Consider the following 6,168-nt stretch of genomic DNA (forward strand, 5'->3'; position numbering starts at 1 on the left):
GCTCCCACGTGTCGAGGCACGACTTAGAGACATAATCGCATTGAAGGCATATGTCGCAAGTTAGGCAATCTTCACAACATCCCATGTAATATAAATAATAAAGGAGAGATAACAATAGTTGGCTTACACTCGCCACGTCAATCAAGTACATAAATAACATTACATCATCCAAACACTCATGGCCCGACTACGGCGCCAAAATAAAAGATAACCCAACAAGCGACACGGTCCCAATCACCCCCAACTGGGCACCACTACATCATCGGGAAAGGAAACATAGTAACGTTGAGAGTCTTCGTCGAACTCCCACTTGAGCTCATACGCGTCTCCTGGAGCGGAATCATCAGGCCCTGCATCTGGTGTAATAGTAATCTGTGAGCCACAGGGACTTAGCAATCTCGCACCCTCGCGATCAAGACTATTTAAGATTATAGGTAAGGCAGAGTAAAATATGAGTGGAGCTGCAGCAAGCGACTAGCAAGTATGGTGGCTAGCTTATACGCAAAAGAGAGCGAGAAGAGGAGGCAAAGCGCGAGCGAGAAACTAGAGAACAACATGCGCAAACATTACTCCAACACCGTGTCCACTTCCCGGACTCCGCCGAGAAGAGGCCATCACGGTAACACACTCAGTTGATTCATTTTAATTAATTAAGGTTCAAGTTATCTACAACCGGACATTAACAAATTCCCATCTGCCCATAACCGCGGGCACGGCTTTTGAAATTTCAAATCCCTGCAGGGGAGTCCCAACTTAGCCCATGACAAGCTCTCACGGTCAACGAAGGAATAGACCTCCTCCCAAGACGTTCCGATTATACTCGGTATCTCGGTTCTTCAAGACACTTCGACAGGTTAAAACAAGACCAGCAACACCGCCCGAATGTGCCGACAAATCCCGATAGGAGCTGCACATATCTCGTTCTCAGGGCACACTTAAATGAGCAAGACATCGGGTAGGCCAGCCCAGAGTTGCCCCTGGTAGCTCCGGACATCGCTCAGTTGGACCAACACTCAGAGGAGCACTGGCCCGGGGGGGCTAAAATAAGATGACCCTTGAGTCTGCAGAACCCAAGGGAAAGAAAAGGCTAGGTGGCAAATGGTAAAACCAATGTTGGGCATTGCTGGAAAAGCTTTAATCAAGGCGAACTATCAAGGGGTTCCCATTATAACCCAACCGCGTAAGGAACGCAAAATCCGGGAACATAACACTGATATGACGGAAACTAGGGCGGCAAGAGTGGAACAAAACACTAGGAGAGAGGCCGAGCCTTCCACCCTTTACCAAGTATATAGATGCATTAAGATAGCAAGATAATATAATGATATCCCAACAATTAAATAAATGTTCCAACAAGGAACGGCCTTCAATCTTCACCTGCAACTAGCAACGCTATAAGAGGGGCTGAGCAAAGCGGTAACATAGGCAAACAACGGTTTGCTAGGACATGGTGGGTTAGAGGTTTGACATGGCAATTTGGGAGGCTTGAAAGCAAGTGGTAGGCATCGTAGCAATGGCATAGCAAAAGAGCGAGCAAACTAGCATAGCAAAGATAGTAGTGATTTCGAGGGTTTGATCATCTTGCCTGCACAGTTGTCAGAGTTGACTGGATCCTCGAAAGCAAACTCAACGGGCTCCTCGTTAGCGAACTCATCTCCCGGATCTACCCAAACAAGAAAAACAAGCAACAAGGATACAATCAACCACGTGCAAGGATCAAGCAATATGATGCAGTGATGATATGCTATGCGGGATGCGATGCGGGATGCAAAATGCAAGATATGACAGGAAATGCATGAACCTGGCCTCAACTTGGAAATCCAAGTGTGCCACTGGAAATATGAGATAAAATAGCTTGAAAACGATATAAAGAACGCCGGAATCGGAGTTACGGTTTGGAAATGGCAAGCGATTCAAATATGACACCGGTCTGCGATAAACAGCAAGTAGCCATCTAAATGCAATGAGATGAACATGCTACAGCACCCAAACATGACAAAAAAATACATGGCAGGGATGCATACAAGATTCTTAACAAACGTCTAGCACTGAGCTACGGCCAAATCATCCTTTAACAGGTTCAAACAAGCATGGCAAAAATGCATATGACAAACAGATCTCAGACTTAGTGAAATTAACACTTGTCTGGAAATTTCAGATCAGGTAGCCCTCTTCGAAGCAACAAAACTACATACTACAACATCTGAACATGGTAAAGTAAAGCATGGCATGGAGCTACTCAAAGAGCTTAACAAAAGTCCCTTAGTGACCTTGAGCCAAAAAGGACCAAAAAATACAATTCCAAGCATGTGAACATAGCAAAAACATAATCAGTTTTCAGACTTAGTGAAAACTGACACATGCTGAAATATAACTCAAGTAGGCATGTTTATGAGCTCGATGCACTGACTACGATGCAAGTCATGGCAATACAAGCATACACCCAACAAGAAGGCACAAAATTCAAGCTAGATATGGCAAGAACAATAGCATAGCATGCATGGATCAACTATAACATCACCGGCAAAATTGTAAACAAGTTGACAATCTGCCCAGATTCACAAAGTAGCAAAAGTAGAGCTCGATTGACTCAAGCTAGGGTGCTCCATAATTGCAAACAAAGACATGGGTGGATAGAGCACTACAATATTAACAAAACATCCTTACTGATCATCCTCAAAAGAGGCACGGATCACTAGGAAACAACATGAACATATGGCATCATGAGCTAAACAGATCCAGGACTTAGTGAAATTACTAAGTCCCTGAAAACAGAATTAGCAAGTGCACCACTTTGCAAGCTTGCACAAGTTGCCACACACATCACAAAAATACATGAGTTGCACCTCTGGAAAGATGGCAAAACCCTTAACAAAACATATGTAGAGCATCATGGCATATCATGCACACATTAATCATGGCAAAAATGACAAAAAGCTAAACGGAGTAGCAGATCTCACAATTAACTCAAGTAGCCCTCTTCTAACAGCATTTTTGGCATCAAGATGAACTCAAATGAAAATGATGCAATGGAATGAAATAATGTACTCTCTGAGATGAACATTTTGATATGCTATATGCATGAATCGGAGCTACGGATGCAAAGTTACGGGGTCATGAACATGTGCACTTGTACTGAAATTTCTGGGACTTAGACGAATTTGACCTAGGGTTTTTTTGGATCTAGATCTCGCACACGGAAATCGAGGAACTCCGGCGAGGAACTGTAGCTGCCGGAGAGGAGGAGGTTGCCAACGACGAGGGGGAGGCCAGACGGCGGCGGCGGCGGCTGCGGCGGGCGGCGCTGCGGAGGCGGCGGCGCCGGGCGGAGGCGGCTGCCTCCCGCGGGTCGACGACGCCGGCGATGGCGCGCGGCGGCTCGGGCAGCCGGGGCTGGGGAAGACGGTGGAGCGCGGCGGAGGGCGTCGCCGGCTCGGGACGAGATGGCGGCGGGGCGACGCGGGTGCGGTCGGCGGCGATTGGGCCCGTGGGGGCCCGCTACGGGCCTCGGCGGGCCGGGAGGCGGGGAGGCGCGGCGATGCGGTCCCGCGGCCAAGTGGCGGCGCACGATTCACGACGGCGGTGATGTCCGGCCCGGACGGACAATGTCCGATGCGGCGCGGTGGATTTTTTAGGGTTTCGGGGGGAGAGGAAGATCCGAAAACGGAGGTGTTCTTTAAATAGAGGTAGAGGGAGCCAGGAGAGTCCAAATGAGGTGCGGTTTTCGGCCACGCGATCATGATCGAACGCTCTAGATGATGGAGCAGAGTTAGGTGGGTTTTGAGCCAAATTGGAGGGGTGTTGGGCTGCAACACACACGAGGCCTTTTCGGACCCTCGGTTAACCGTTGGAGTACCAAACGAAGTCCAAATGATACGAAACTTGACAGGAGGTCTACCGGTAGTAAACCAAGGCCGCTTGGCAAGTCTCGGTCCAATCTGGAAATATTTAATCCCCACACACGAAAGAAAGCTAGAAATGACCACCGGAGGAGAATGAAGCGCCGAAATGCAAAACGGACAACGGGAAAAATGCTCGAATGCATGAGACGAACACGTATGCAAATGCAATGCACATGATGACATGATATGAGATGCATGACAACGACAACAACACACGGAGACAAAATCCGAACCCGAGGAAATAAATATAACTTAATGCTGAAAACGGCAAGAGTTGGAGTACAAATAGGGAAAGTTACATCCGGGGTGTTACATCCATGGTATGTTGATTATGCTAATTACATTGTTGCTAAATTTATACCACCTAGTTTCACATGCCAGCAAAAGAAAACGTTTTTCTATGATTTGAGACACTACTTCTGGGATGACCCACACCTTTATAAAGAAGGAGTAGATGTTGTTATTAGACGTTGTGTACATGAGCATGAACAGGAACAGATCCTACGCAAGTGTCACTCCGAGGCTTATGGAGGACACCACGCTGGAGATAGAACTGCACATAAGGTATTGCAATCCGGTTTTTATTGGCCTACTCTTTTCAAGGATGCCCGTAAGTTTGTCTTGTCTTGTGATGAATGTCAAAGAATTGGTAATATTAGTAGACGTCAAGAGATGCCTATGAATTAATCACTTGTTATTGAACCATTTGATGTTTGGGGTTTGATTATATGGGAGCATTTCCATCCTCTAATGGGTATACACATATTTTAGTTGTTGTTGATTACGTTACTAAGTGGGTAGAAGCTATTCCAACTAGTAGTGCTGATCATAACACCTCTATTAAGATGCTTAAAGAAGTTATTTTTTCGAGGTTTGGAGTCCCTAGGTATTTAATGACTGATGATGGTTCACATTTTATTCATGGTGTGTTTCATAAAATGCTTGCTAAGTATGATGTTAATCATAGAATTGCATCTCCATATCACCCACAGTCTAGTGGTCAAGTAGAACTGAGTAATAGAGAGCTTAAACTAATTTTGCAAAAGACTGTTAATAGATCTAGAAAGAATTGGTCCAAGAAACTTGATGATGCATTATGGGCCTATAGAACTGCATATAAAAATCCTATGGGTATGTCTCCATATAAAATGGTTTATAGAAAAGCATGTCACTTACCTCTCGAACTAGAACATAAGGCATATTGGGCCATTAAAAAGCTCAATTATGATTTCAAACTTGCCGGTGAGAAGAGACTATTTGACATTAGCTCACTTGATGAGTGGAGAACCCAAGCCTATGGAAATGCAAAACTGTTTAAAGAAAAAGTTAAAAGATGGCATGATAAAAGGATACAAAATGTGAGTTTAATGTAGGTGATTATGTTTTGTTATACAACTCTTGTTTAAGATTTTTTGCAGGAAAACTCCTCTATAAATGGGAAGGTCCTTACGTTATCGAGGAGGTCTATCGTTCCGGGGCCATAAAAATCAACAACTTCGAAGGCACAAATCCGATGGTGGTGAACGGTCAAAGAATCAAACACTATATCTCACGTGATCCCATAAATGTTGAAACTAATGTTATTAACACCGTAACCCCGGAGGAGTATATAACGGACACTTTCCAGAATGTTTCGGACTCCGAAAAGGAATAGGTATGTGGTACGGTAAGTAAACCAACTCCAAAACAGTCCTAATGGCAATTTTTCTCCGTTTTTGAATATTTAAGAAAATAGGAAAATAAGAAGTAGTCCGGAAAGGACACGAGGCATCCACGAGGGTGGAGGGCGCGCCCTACCCCCCTGGGCGCGCCCCCTGCCTCGTGGGTACCTCGTGTGCTCTCCGGACTCCGATTTCTTGCAGAATACTTCTTTTGGCCGGTAAAAATTCATTATATAATCTCCCGAAGGTTTTGACCACCGTACCATGCAAATATCTCCTGTTTTTGTTTTGAGCTGTTTTTTTTTGACAGATCTAGATCACCATGACGTCTTCAAGCGCCCCCAAGGACAAGTTTTTCGAGAGGGTCATCAACCTCTACCTCGCGGAGGCGCTACAACACCCTCAAACCATTGAGTTGCGTGAGGGAGTGCTGCACATCCGCGATGTTGAGGGACCAAGGAGGACCGGAAGCGTGGAGACAAGACTCGAAGCAATGGAGCAACAAGTTTTCAAGTGCCAGGGGATGGTGGAACGTGGACTCGATGCCAACCACATGATGATCGCGGAGTTCACCAACAGCCATAAGCTGGATGCCAAGAACATTG

This window comes from Triticum urartu, chromosome 6A (genome assembly GCF_056163025.1).
Source record: "Triticum urartu cultivar PI428250 chromosome 6A, HENAU_Tu73, whole genome shotgun sequence".
NCBI classification, from domain to species: domain Eukaryota; kingdom Viridiplantae; phylum Streptophyta; class Magnoliopsida; order Poales; family Poaceae; genus Triticum; species Triticum urartu.